The sequence below is a fragment of the Copidosoma floridanum genome, unplaced genomic scaffold (assembly GCF_036245765.1).
Source record: "Copidosoma floridanum isolate Cflo_tuat_1 unplaced genomic scaffold, Cflo_Japanese_pri ptg000011l, whole genome shotgun sequence".
Classification (NCBI taxonomy): Eukaryota; Metazoa; Arthropoda; class Insecta; order Hymenoptera; family Encyrtidae; genus Copidosoma; species Copidosoma floridanum.
In genome coordinates this window covers 900,299-914,214 of record NW_028321888.1, presented here as the reverse complement: position 1 = coordinate 914,214, position 13,916 = coordinate 900,299, and the positions used below count along the sequence as shown (strand labels likewise).

The window sequence follows — 13,916 nt, the reverse complement described above, 5'->3', positions numbered from 1 at the left end:
TAGGGTAAAGTTAGACGGAAGTTGATAGTTTTACTATTTTAAGTGCCCTTTTAGAATCTCACTGAGCTGTCCGAGAAGATTGTAAAAATATTTAGAGGGTACTTTTTGGGTCCCCCCTCCAAAAAAAAATTATGTTTTTCTTTGAAACTTAGATAAAAAATGTAATACTTACTTAGTTTTGTTTAACATGGTAATACAAAACCCACCAAGATTTCTTTTTTACAAGATTATCACTAAAAATGTCTTTTTTTTTGCATGAATCTCTGTAGTATTAGCAGTGAATGAACGTCTTACATGAATTGAACCAATAACCTATCATTTAATGCAAAAAAAACATTGATTATTTTGTAGGGGTAATTCCGAAAAAGCACCATTCAAATTGTACATGCATAATCGTGTGTTAGTAATCATAACATTGATGAAATTTATGACCAAATGTGGCAAACATTTCAGCTGCTACATATATCTTGATAATCTAATGCTCAAATATAGATTTTCATTGGCTTCTGGGGTATTGAAGAGAGTTTGTAGATCTTTGAGAAGAAATAAGCCAAAACAAACTAAATGTAACTATTTATGTGAAAATCATAGTAGTCCTTAGCGTTACTGTGTGACTTTCTTAACATGGACCAAGTAATAAAATTAAAAAATAGAAATCTTTTGTAATAGGTAGTAGTATTTATATTTTATCGAATATGGCCAGCTGATACCAAATAGAATTTTTTCTTTCTAAATGAGTGGATGATATGGTACAACTATGTCCAAATAGAACAAAAAGTTCTATTTAGCTTATATTATATCTCGCGTAACTACCATCTAAGTCAAAATTCCAAGCGTGTGTGACGGAAGATTCGATGATAACAAACAGATCCAATACATGTTAATTAAGTTAATAGAGGAATGTCATTGCATTCAGTATTATAAGGAAACATTCTGCTGACCATTTTTATCAAAACTTTACGCCGTGAAATTAATTAGAATTAATTTTTATCTTAATAGCTTGCAGTGTTTTAAAAACGCTAAAAATCTGTTCTTAAAACTTTTAAACGTTGTAAAATAAGATTGCTCTTCGCTGGGTACATAGCACGCAGCGCCTCCAGTACAGCTTTGAAAAAGTGAATCTCGAGTGTCACAATATGCAGACGACAGACGACAGCTGAGAAGAAAAATTTGCTGGTGTGAATATAGTTCCGAGGTTACTTGTCAAGTATATGACTGTATTCACTCGATGATGGCGTCGTCTGCAAGCTTCGGCACCCGAATTACACTAAATGCTCACTATGGGCGCTTAGATCATTTCGCGTATCCCCTTCAACCGCCTGTACCCAGCGAATAACGTAAAAACAATGCATGACTGACGTGACCGTTAAGAATGTCCGCAAATTTTTTTGATTACTTATTACGACTGAACTACTTCAGAATCTTTATGAGTGCAATTAGTGGCCTAATTAGTCCAGATATAAATTTTAGTTGCAAAAGTAAGAGGACGTTTTTAAGTTTTTTACATTATTTTTACCACGATATGGCAAACTCATTTTACAACGATGTAAAGTTTTAAGAACAACGTTTCTTCAACATTTTTTAAACGTATGCTATTAGAGATATGATCTAAAATAACGACAAGCGATTTAGTGAACGTATTCGCTTTGAAAATGACCACGGCGCCCTCTAGTCGTGGTCAAAGCTGGCATTCTGAAAGTGTGGAAACTTCCCTTTTTGTGTGATAGTAAACGAAAATACATGCTTAGTGAGTAATCATACTATTGATGATAATATTCTGAGTTAAAAAAGTTAAGTGATTCTCAACACTTCAATAACTGATAAAATCATACTTCTAGTTTTCTAGTTAAAAGTCTGCACACAGATATTACAGAACTCTAATTGACCAATAACCACGCACTTTTGTCTACCATATACGTACGATGCGCGTAGAGCAGACAAGATCACTGCTTTGGTACTTCTTATGTCTACTGATTGATGACTGCTGACAAAATCTTAGGATGTGACTAACTTGCATGAATACAATTGACTCCTATTATAATTATGACAACATTTCTTCCTCCATAACTCTTATTTTTTTTAAATATTCCATGAAAACAACAGATAATATTGACTACAATTCATTAGAGTTCCTTTAGATCGCACCCATTAACATCCTTGAGTGCTGACATAAATTCTCTTATCTCTTTCAACTTCATTCTAGGAGCCGATACATAAACTGTGAATTTAAAATTAAAATCATACAAATAAATAGAAAAGTAAATGACATCTACACACTTAACTTGTTATAAAAACATAGTTTTTGATACGTTATGGTTCAGGATATCGCAAATAAATTTTTAGTAAGTTCCAATAGCGTATTAACGACAATGCAGCGTATGAATTCCCATGATTAAAAACTTTTATCTTTATAACACTTTTATATTTACACTTTCATCAAATGTAGCACTTACAATTACACCTAGAATAATCATACTTACCGAAACTCGGCTTAAACCAGACATTTTAGACTCTTAATTACCATTCAGCAACTGTAACATGTCCACACAAAAAATAGACAGAACGTTGTTTTTCGTGGTATTATTATTCATTTTTCTATTATTTTTGCTGTTATTACATGTCATTTCTATATTTGCATACATCTTACATCCATCTTTCTGGTGACGCATGACCAGTTATCAAGAATTCGTCCCAATTCTTATCTTTTAATTGTTTATAATTTTTTAATCTTAAATTTTTAAAACCTCATTACTCAGTCGGTGTTATGAATTCGAATACTAGGTATAAACCATCATAAAAATCTAAGTTCCCCAACCGGGTACCGAACCTACTACCCCTTGAGCTGTGTTGTTCCAATAACTAGCATGCTAGCTAACTGAACCAGTAACGAGTTTGAGTAAAGAGGTCAGTTTTGCTTTCTTATCTCTGTCACTCTTATGGGATGACAATAAAATAAATGGGATGCTAGTTTATATGAAATTAGACATAAAAAAATTTTTTTTGGAAAATTCTTTTGAATTCCTTTTTTTGTATTCCTTATTTCCTAAAAAAAACAAAAAAAAAAAAAACTAATAATTCTACATTTTTATACAATATCTCCTTTGTTTCTCTCAACTCTGTATTGAAATATTCATCTGCTAGATATTGCAAGCGCTCAGCTCAGGAGATAGTTACCTAAGCCATAGTCCATCCTATCTAAATTAAAGACGTATTGAAAGACACATTACAACACGTCTTTAAAGACGTCTCTGAGACATTTTTAAGGGTATTCAGTATATCGACCGGAGTTTCTACTTTACCAACTTCTCTGTTGTGCGAAATTATGGTTAATAACTGATTATCTAGCTGTTTAAATCCAAAGTAAGGAGAAGAGCCCCTGAGCTGGCACTATGAGGAATCAATCGAGCCAAAATTCAATGCAATCCGTTGCAAATTGAGAGAGAAAAGTTACATTTCCTGATCATAAAAAAGTGTGTCAGTGGGCATAATCTGAAATGTAACTTTTTTTAAAAAGCAATACATTGAATTATCTGAAATTTTGACAGAGCCTCTAAAATAAAAAGACTAACACCGGCCCTCTCATGGTTTTTGAAAACATACAGTTCAAATTATGAACTTACTTAGCATATGCAGATTTATAGGTTATGTAATGCCGTTTACGATGAATATCAATTTTTAAAGCTCAACAACTGCAAAACTACAAGAAGAGCCATGTTTACCTTCTTATTTTAGAGGCCTATTTCAAATTTTAGATAATTCAATGCATTAGTGTTTGAAAAAAGTTACATTTAAGATTATACATACTGACACGCTCTTTCATGATCAGGAAATGTAACTTTTCCCTCTCAATTTTCAACGGATTGCTTTGAATTTGAGCTCGATTGATTTCTCAAAGTGTCAGCTTAGTGGCTCTTCTCCTTATTATGGATTCAAACAGCTAGATAATTAGTTAGTAACCATAATTTCTCACAATAGAGAAGTTGGTAAAGTAGAAGCTCCGGTCGATATACGGAATGCCCATAAGGTTGTCTTAGATAGCGTCGTTGAAGATGTTACTAACGATACAGTTATCGACATTTCTGGTAGGTTGTTATTGTTATAGAGTATACTTTTACATCATTTATGAGCCTTAGTAGGTGCTACCATTTGGATGGTAACACACACTAAAACTTCCGAGTTGTCTTTTAAATGTTTTTAAAGACGTTTTGAGAGACCACATTTAGAACATTTGTATTTAATTCAGATAGGGTAAAATGTAACTTAAATGGTGTAATCCGTTAAATCCAGTCAAAAGCTACACGTTGGATCTCTTGCTAACGAACATTGATCGTTATCAATTCTGTCATTTTGTCAGACTTTCATGTGGACATTAATTCCCCTCCATCACATCACCCTTCAGCATTCTTTGAATCGTTCCGTACTGATCTGTCAGGAAGCCTAAGCTATATTGCTCAAAACAGCTTTGCGAAGGCTGATTACACTCAACTTCATAGTGAATTAAACTCTGTATATTAGTCACAACTGATGCATGACTGTCAAATCAGTTTCAGTACTAGTTCTTTTTATTCTAGTGTTTACAGTGCAATTGAGGAATCACTACCTCTTATTAGACGTCCCAAATTCGAGTGTCCTAGGTAGTTCAGTCAGAAATTAAAAGATTTTATTTTTAATAAAAAGTGTGCTCACTGAGTTCAGAAGTTATCTGGATGCTTATAGGACTTCATTGAGTTTAAACGGTAAGGAGCTCTTTGTATTCACAGGTCAAAATTATGTTTTAACTATTACATAACCAAAGTTAAAAGTAGTGTTTTTTCGAACCCTAAGTTGTTCTGTTCGTACACTTAAAATCTCAGCAAGTCCTATGGATTGCCAGTAATTATGCGCTTCCATGACGTACCAAGTTCTAGTTTGAGTGAGACTGCCAATCTTTTCGCTGCTAATTTTAGTGTTATAACCCGACTTGTTTAAAGTATGGTCTTAACCGTTTTATTTTAATCTTATTCGTGGGTCTCTGAGGATTCAGCTCAGGACCTTTATTTGTTCTTTTTAGTCAAGTAAAAATAATTACTCAAATAACATAAATGATTTAATCAATGCTTAAATTTTAATTCTTTTATTAAAAGAATTCGAAACAGGTATTCTCTTAGGTACAGTCCAATTAGATTACTTCACAGATTTTGATATTAATTATATTACTGATAAAAAACTTACATCTATCACTGACTGTTGTTACTGCTGCTTTGGAGTTCCCAAATGCTTCGTGCAATAATTCCCCGTGATTACTTATACTACACGAATTAGTTTGTGGCCGGTAAAATTTTGCGGTTTCTGCTTATTCTGCTATCGCCGGAACCATTTTCGGCGGGCCACCTTCGTTGTACCTCGCTCCTTAGCGTAGTCTGATACTATTGATGCTCTCGAACTGCACCCGGAACTGCATAAGGTACTCGCGAGTCGCTGAAGTCAAAAGTAGACTAAAACTTTAGAGGACAGGTGACAGACGTAAAAAAACGATTTTTCCTCTTGATGATGAGTTTTTATAGCGTCAGAGCGAGTAAAAGAGGCCTTTGGTTGAATTAGGTCAACCAATGAGCGATGTTCTTGCAGATTGCGTTGACAGCAAAACAGTAGGCTTGCTCGATGATGTTACATGTTATGATTTCATATATTAGAAAATAACAATACACCAGTACCAATCGCATTTTTCTGACAAGTGCGATTGAGTTTTTTTTGGGTCAGTGATAATGAATGCTCGCATGAGCAATATAAAAACGCCAAATACAAGTTGAAGTGTGACAGTAAGTTAACAAATTTCGAAATTAATCCTTCTGGGGATTTTACAATCAATTTTGAAAACAATGAAGTAATGTGTGAATTACAAATTTCAAATTAGTATACATTATCAGAATTGAACAATTATTGAGCAAGTAACTATTCATCCATACATACATGCATTTTTACAACGAAGCTGGCCGTATTCTGTGTTAGCATATGATGAAGCATTCACCTTAAAGCTAATACACCCACGCGCACACTTAAGCGACGTACGAGCTCCTCCTGTCATATAAGCTTGCTTTATATTCACAATACGTTTTATCTGAATGTTGACGGACGGATAGTTTTTAGTTAAAATGTAATTCGTATCAACTCGGGAAATCGTTTCTGCGTCAACCAGTTCAGTTTTAAATATGTTAAGTGCTCTCCTATAGGAAATGTTTCCGACATTTCAGCTTATACCATGGAAATTGGTTGTTAACCAACGACTTTGCTTTCTGTCCGCATGTGACAAATTTTCCTACTCGATAGGTGGCTTAAGCACTATTGCAACTGCCATGGAATTTTTCTTTTTTTAAATTTAACATACGAAATTTCTTTAAAAAGAAATTTATGATTTGCAGTCTTAAAACCCTGAATATCTACAATACACTCTATCACTGAAAAGAGAAATATACCCTCTTCGGTTGAGGGTATACAAACAAATGAATAGCACGTAAGCCCATTATACTAAATACCCTATAAATTATTCCGATCCTTTTATGTGAATTAAGCATAACTCTATACCTCAGTGTGTCTAAAATAGATATCTCACTATATAAATTGTATTGATGGGTGTTATACTTTGAAGACCTATGGCCATATACACTCGGTCGTAAAATGCAGATAGCAAGTTTATCGGAGCTTTGGGAAATAGTATAATAAATTTTAAGATTCTTTAGACTTTAAAATACTAATAAATTTATAACATTCCTCTGTTCAAGTGCATTGTAATTTACAATTTATTTACGATTTATTCACAATATTACGATTAAAGTCATTCAAATTTTAGGATGTGACACACAATTTCTTTTTTTCATTATATTATTACTTCTTTTTCTTTGCCCTTTTTCTTTTTAATAAATACTTTACTTTAACTATTTCTCGGAATAATTGGACAGGTGGCTTTGGAAAAATGGATATGTCCGCAGCTTCTGGTGAAAAGGACAAATTGATAATTTGTGGCACCTATGCTGACTAGGATAATGTTGTGCTCGAGTGGAGTAGTATTTTTTACTGCGAAATATGCCTATTACTGTTTCGAAAGAGTAAAAACTCTGCGTGTATGAATAAGTTGGTGAGATCAGTGATTCTCAAACTACTTCAATGTCACCGACGAAGGAACATGAATCTTCATAATGTGTTAAACAAAAAGTAAATAATAATGTTTAAAAGGAAAAATAAGAAGAAACGTTTAAAGAAGACTAAAGAAAACAATTAAAAGTAATTAAACTCACCTTCAAATGTAACATTTTCTCAATTGACCATGTTAGTTGCGGTTTCTGCCGTCTGTAATACAACTGACAGATTAAGTGTAGCTGTTTGCTCCGTAACGTGTTCTGCTTGAAGAGCGTCAAAACTCTCTGTGTATAAAGAGATTGGTGATTCTTGAACTTGAATGAATTTTAATAATAATGAACGTAAATGAATGAAAATGAAAAAAGTTTGAAGACTTACCGAAAACTGCCGAGTTTTTATCATAAGCTGATATAAGTTTTGATTCTTCCTAAAAATCGTTGTCCATCAGTTACCTTAGACAGATTTCATTTAAAATTGCAACAACACTAGGTTGCAGCAGCAGTAGCAGCTGATAGGAAAAACATTCCAACACTTACACCAAGTATGAAGAATACGATAAAAGAAGAAGAAAAAAGTTTTCTACGGTACGTTCAAAGTTTAAATACTAGAACTATGAGAAAACAAAGTTAAGACATTCATTTTTTTTAACATTAACAAAAAAATTCATTTTATTTTTTAGTGAAAAACCACAGCTTTCACCACAGCATGAAGCTCCTTTGCTGGTTTCAGCATTGGTAGTACCGTAGAGTAACAAGCTTCTAACAAATAATCTATAAGAATGGACCGATGAAGATCGAAATATTCCATCCTTGAGGGTAGAGACAGCTCTTTAGATTTAAAGGCCTAAGGTAATCGTACGAGAAAATAAAGAACATGATAAACGAATGAATAAAAGAACCTGAGATAATATTATAACAGGAAGCCTGGCTTACAAAAAGAATTAAAACGCTGAAGAAAAAGTAGAGAGGCAATGGAAAAGCTCATGTAGCGGAGTTTAGCTTTAACTGCGAAAAAAAAAACAAGTCAACGGCGACCGAATAAAAAAACTGTTTAGATGATGTTTGCAAGATATAAAAAAAATAAATAAAGTGTCGTGAGTCCAAATTCTTCAATTTACAAAAAATCACGACAAAGGAAAAGTAGCAGCAGCACTTTTTTTTTTTTGTGAAGGGAGGAAGGGGAAATGCATTAAGGCACACTGCAGAGACAGCAGTAGTGTGGGACTCTTTGGATATTTTTTATTAGACTACTCATACCCACTAAAAAATCCTCCCCCCTCATGCCGCGTGGCTTTTGTTTCACCCCGAATTTGCGTTAACATTAATTCAAGGTGGAGCCACCAGGGAGACCATTGCGTCTCACAGCATCAACGAGCAAGCTCGCCACCGTTTCCTATAGGTACAACTTCTCTCGAGTCCTGAAAAGGACTCAGGGTCCTTGAGGACCAGCACCCTGTCTAGCGCTTTATAGTAGGCTGCTTACTTAGCAAGCACCACTATAAGCTTTATGCTTTCCCTTGCAGATAGGTAAAAGTACTCAGCGCAGCGTGTGTCCACATTAGCCTACCTCCCAACTCATGGCCTTCTCGCTTTATTTGCGTCCTGTTTGGGTCTTTTTCTTAGTCTCTTCTAGCGCTCTTCTAAACAGTGGGCAACTTACACTGCTGGCTTCGTGCTTGTTGTCCGTCGTTGGACAAAGGAAACACCGTGCTGGGCCTAGACACTCTTTTTTCCGGTGGTTGCAGCTCCCTCACCGAAAGCAAAGCTTGGACCTATTTTCTTCTTTGCAGTAGCCTGAGACATTTCCATATCCCAGGCATTGGTAACGTCTTGTTACTTTGATTCTTCGTCGGATTTGGCAGCTTGCGAAGCCGACTTTTGACCTGCCTTCACTCTCTGTGTGTCTAGCAGTTGCTCCGTCTACCGTTATCAACGCTAGCCTCTGTACTTCAGTATTCAATATTAAGAGAGCTACTTAAGGCTCCTGGCTATTGAGTCCAGAAGTCTTAACAAAAGCCTCTTTTACTTCGTCTTCCTCGTCAATAGCGTCCAGATCTCGGACCTCTAGTGTCAATTTTTTTGGTGCTTACTTTTACAGTTCCCTGTCCAGCTACCGACTTTTTAATTTGCTGTGAGAATGCAATCGCAACCTTTACACCTTTGGCTTTTATAAGTGTGTCCCCTTTTTTTGCGGTGTCAACACTTTAGACTGTGGCATAGGCCTTGTCAGGGTCAAAGTTCGCCTTTATTGACTTGAGCACATTAGCAAAGGTCTGCCCTTTGGCCATCTTCACCAGTACTGTTGTCGTCGCGTCTACTCTCTTCTTCTGGCCTTCCAACGGATAAGAATTTGTTTGATAAGACTACATTAAAAAAAATGCTTGTGTAAATATTGTTAACATTGACAATCAATACTTTAAATGAGCTGTTTTATCAGCATTGCATCCAGTAAATAAAAATGGAAATCGTGTCTCAAATTATAGAAATTACGAAAACGAGTTGAATTTTAATGATATTGAGTTCCCGGTTACCCCTAAAAAAATTTCTAAATTTGAATAACAAAATAATGTTTCGGTTAATTTATATTTTTTTTAAAAAGAAAGGTGATACTTATAATGTTTGTCCTAGTCATTTATCAGGAAATAAAAATGAAAATTATGTTAACCTTTTACTTGTTGGAAGTTTTTACATTGATGATGAGGAGGATGATAATAAAATCACTATTGAGGATGATTCAAATACCGAGTATAGATATCATGATGTTTGGATTAAAAATTTGTCACGTTTAATACGCAAACAGGTGTCTGACCATCAGCATGCCGCAAACATATGCGACCGATGCCTTCACTACTTTTGGTCTAAAGATAAATTGAAAGGACATAAAGAAGATTGCAAAAATATGAATAGTTGCAAAATTATTCTACCTAAAAAAAAAAAAGAATCAGCACATACTTGAATTTAAAAATTTTACATACAAGAACTGAGTACCTTGTATTGTTTACGCGGACTTTAAATGTTTGTCGTAATCTGTTAAAAATAAACGTGCACATCAACATCATGTAGCGTATAGTATTGGAAGTTTTATCAAATGCAACAATGATGATAGGAAATCAGAGTATAAAAGTTATAGACAAAATAATGAAATTGATGATGGGATACCTGCTAATCGTTTGTCAATATTCTTTACCTTCTTGTTTTAGAACTGGTAGAATTGTAGAAAAATTTTATCAAGATGATTAATTTGACAGCAGCAGAAAAGGTGATGTATGATCAAGCTTCTTTATGTCATATACATAACCATATCTTCAGTTTAGTTAACAATAAAGTAAGACATCATTCCTTTACATAATATGTTGAAAGAACTGATATTATTTTACGATTTATAGATACCTTCAAATTTATAGTTTCATCTCTTGACAAACTGTCATCATATTTAGGTGAATTGAAAGTTATCGAAAGAACGCTCTCAAATGATGATAACTATGATATGAATAAAATGAATTTATTGTAAAGGAAAGTCATATTTCCGTATGATTGTATAACCTCTTTTCAAAAACCAGTGGAAAAAAGTAATCACTAGAACAAAATTTTTATAGTAGCTTATACGAAACTCTTATTACTGATAAAGAGTATGCGCATGCTACAGGTATCTGGAATACTCCATCATTTAAACACTTGGGCAATATTCCGATTTATACTTAAAGACTGATGTGCTACTACACGGAGAGGGGTTTCCACTGATATAACTAGTACTTAAAATAGTGAGTGTTTCTTTTTAAGGTGCTGGTACGAGTCTTATGGCTGATTGTCACTGTATTTTACAGCACTCAGTTGAGAACCAGTATAGCAATACTAAACACGTCAAATTCTCGTGCTGACATGTATATTTCCCCTGCGTTAGCATGGGTTTTTGCGGTGCCACCGTGAGTACCGAATTTTTAGCCACTTGAGTATAGTCTTTGACCAGTTTAGATTGCCTCCAAATAGTATCAAGAAAAACATTATTCAATATATTTATAAATAATGTAACTTACAAGTCTGGAATGATAATTGTTGCAAATATTAATCAAAATGAACCAGTTTTTGGAAAAATAGATAAGGTTTTTATTGTAAAAGAAAGCATATATTTTATGTACACGCCATTTAAGTTAATAGGATTTAACTATCATTATTTTGGCTTTAGTGTTGTATCTAATACAACTAAAAAAATGGTTATATACGAAGATATGCCATCAAAAACACCCTGTTTATTAATTAAAAAAAAATGTCGATTATATTGTTAGTAGAAATAGATTGTAATTTTTTATAACAAACAAACAAAATTTATTTGCCTCTTTATTTAGTTTTATGGTATATTTATTTAAGAATTTCACTAATTATAACTGCTGTCAAAAAATAAGTATAAAGATGTTTGAAAATTTATTTGTAATTTTAATAAACTATCAGTATGCTGATGTGCCTTATACTATTTTTTTATTACATTTTTCAAAGAAATTATGGTCCCACAGATTAGTAAAATCGGTGTCACAATAGATCTCTCGTGACATATGCAAAGCTATAGCTATGTATACAGACATCTGAAAATCATCATTAAGGGTTCTGAAATATTTTATACTAATATTAGAATTACTTGTTTTGGTGATCATACGGGAAAAATCCGTGCTAGGTATGGGTAAAGCTCATGCTGCAGTGACTAAAAACGGGGTACCATAGGTGGAATTCGTTTAATCTGTTTTAACCTCTCCTTGTGCTACCGAATTATTCCATACCAATGTTAAAAGTGCGTTTTTCGGTGCTGGTACCGAAAAAACCCGTGCTAGGCAGCGGTAAATCTCATGCTGCAGTGAGAGAAAATAATATACGATAGGTGTTATTGGGTTATTGGGTTATTGGTGTCACTGGTTAAAGTGGTTCTAACCCCTCTCTGTGCACTTGCCGAAGTTTTCAAAAATTTTCGAAACAATCGTCTCGAAGCTTATGAGTGAGACCCGGCTCATTATTATACAACACCTGGTTTAACTTGGGATGCTATGTCGAAGTATACAAAAGTTCGAAAATTTTTTTTTTAACTATAGTTCATTGTAAAATAATAATGATGATGATAAAAATAATAACAATAATAATAATATTAATAATAATAACAATAATAACACAATGATAATAATTTATTGAAGGTAAAACTTGAATTGTTAACTGATGTCGACACGCTTATGTTTATTGAGCACAGTGTATGAGGTGGCATTAGCCAATGTTGTAATCGCTATGCTTAAGCAAATAACGAATACATGGAAGAAGGCAAACGCGATAATATGGATGAAAAATATCTCAAGTATTACTCTGAAACTCTCCATAACGCACACAAGGATTTGCCATTCTGTGCTGAGCATATGACACCTCCAGAATCTAAACAAAAAAAATTATTGACTACTCTGTACGACAAAGAACGATATGCAATACACTATCGAGCACTTGAGCAAGCTGTGAGTCATGGTCTCCGTATAACAAAAATCTATGGAGCCATAAAGTTTCATCAAAGTTTCTGGTTAAAAACATACATAGACTTGAACAGTCAAAAACGTCAAAATGCAAAAAATGACTTCGAGAAGATATTGAAAAATTATTTAATAATGCAGTATATAGAAAAACAACAGAAAATGAGCGCAAGCGCATTGACGTTAATCTTATCAACAAGTAGGCAGGAAGATTTAGGGCAGAAGCATATATTGCACGTCCCAATTTTCATAGTTGTAACATATTTGACGAGCAGCTTGTTGTTATACAATTAATGTGCACTGATATTATTATTAAAAAACCAATATCTATTTAAAATTAGGTGTCTTGGACCTGTCCAAAACACTTGTGTATCAATTTCATTATGATTTTATGAAAAATCAAATTGGGGATCAGTGCGAACTGTTGTATTCCGACACTGATAGGCTTATATATGGAATAACGAATAAAAATTTTTATAGTACGATGCGCAAGATTATCAGAGAATTTGACACGCGGGACTATTCTGTCAACAATGACTTTAATATAACAAACAAATTGTTTAAAAGATAAGTGGAATGGTAAAACTATGTTGGAATTTCTAGGATTGCGAAGTAAAAGGTACAGCGTGAAAATTCAAAGTCAAAAACTATAATAAAAATCTAAAAGTATAAAAATCTATATAGTAGGGGCTACGATAACCTTTAAAAGTTACATCAAGTGTCTGACTAAGAGTTCTAGAATCACTCGAGAGCAGAAAATTATTAGGTCGCATCATAATCAGCTATTCACTGAAAAAGAAACGAAAATTACTTTAAATGCACACGACGACAAACGATTTTTGCAACCTGATTGTACAGATACTCTACCATGGGGTCATGACAGCATAGTGGAAAAAAAAAAATCTAATAAGAGAGAATGATCAATCGAAGGGGTAGCCAATCAGGTAGGAGAAGCTGAAAAGACTGTTACTGTATTGGATTCCTCGAAAATAAACAGAACACTAGCAGATGAGCCTACAGTGAAGTGGTCGGTACTACATAAGAAGTTGTCTCGACCAGGCAAGCTCATTCTGCACTTCAGAAGAGGTCTAAGTAAGGTTGAACTTAGTCAACAAAAGCTGACATCACCTTTGAGTAAACCACCGAGTAAAAAATCTCAATGCAGTCAAGGTTTTTTATGGTAAATATTTGTGCACATTTTCACAGCATATGTTATATATGAATATTATATGCTTATTCTTATGTTTTGTTTTGTTTTTGTTAAAAATGGATCTTGCAGCACTCAAAAAAGTTACTAACAGCGATTTTTTTT

General features: G+C 33.8%; 1 protein-coding gene across 1 annotated transcript in view; it reads left to right on the top strand.

The window, feature by feature from the left end:
- Positions 1 to 13,916, top strand: part of Uba1 (ubiquitin-like activating enzyme 1) — a 145,844-nt gene that overhangs the window by 1,718 nt on the left and 130,210 nt on the right. The gene's annotated exons all lie outside the window — the stretch shown is intronic.